Source organism: Balaenoptera acutorostrata, chromosome 4 (assembly GCF_949987535.1).
Source record: "Balaenoptera acutorostrata chromosome 4, mBalAcu1.1, whole genome shotgun sequence".
Taxonomy (NCBI): Eukaryota; Metazoa; Chordata; class Mammalia; order Artiodactyla; family Balaenopteridae; genus Balaenoptera; species Balaenoptera acutorostrata.
The window spans coordinates 63,373,604-63,373,939 of record NC_080067.1 but is presented as its reverse complement, the minus strand read 5'-3'; the positions used below and the strand labels follow the sequence as shown (position 1 = coordinate 63,373,939).

The 336-nt window shown below is 33.3% G+C and overlaps 1 pseudogene; it reads left to right on the top strand.

Annotated features, from left to right (window-relative positions):
- The window catches only part of LOC103009208 (60S ribosomal protein L11-like), a 28,212-nt pseudogene that overhangs the window by 485 nt on the left and 27,391 nt on the right, over positions 1-336 (top strand).

Genomic DNA, 336 nt, shown 5'->3' with positions numbered 1-336 from the left:
GTAAACCTCTGGAAAACAGTCTGGAATTTGAGAAGATGTCTCCACGCAATAGTTTCGACGGTTCTGGATTGTAGTGAATGAAGGATTTTTTTTTTCTGAAAAAGTATTTTCAACTAACTTATGTTGAAAAAATTAAATGTTATGTTCCACTTCGGGGTAGGAGGCACCAGTGAATCGTACAAACCAATAGGACCCAGAAATTTTAACAAAGGTTATTAATAATTAAAAGAAGAAGGAGATGATACAGTATCCCAGCTAAATTTAGGTAGCACTTAGAAACATATTTTTTTAAGTGTCATCAATTTCTTTTATCCTGTGAGACAGGTATAAAGCAAT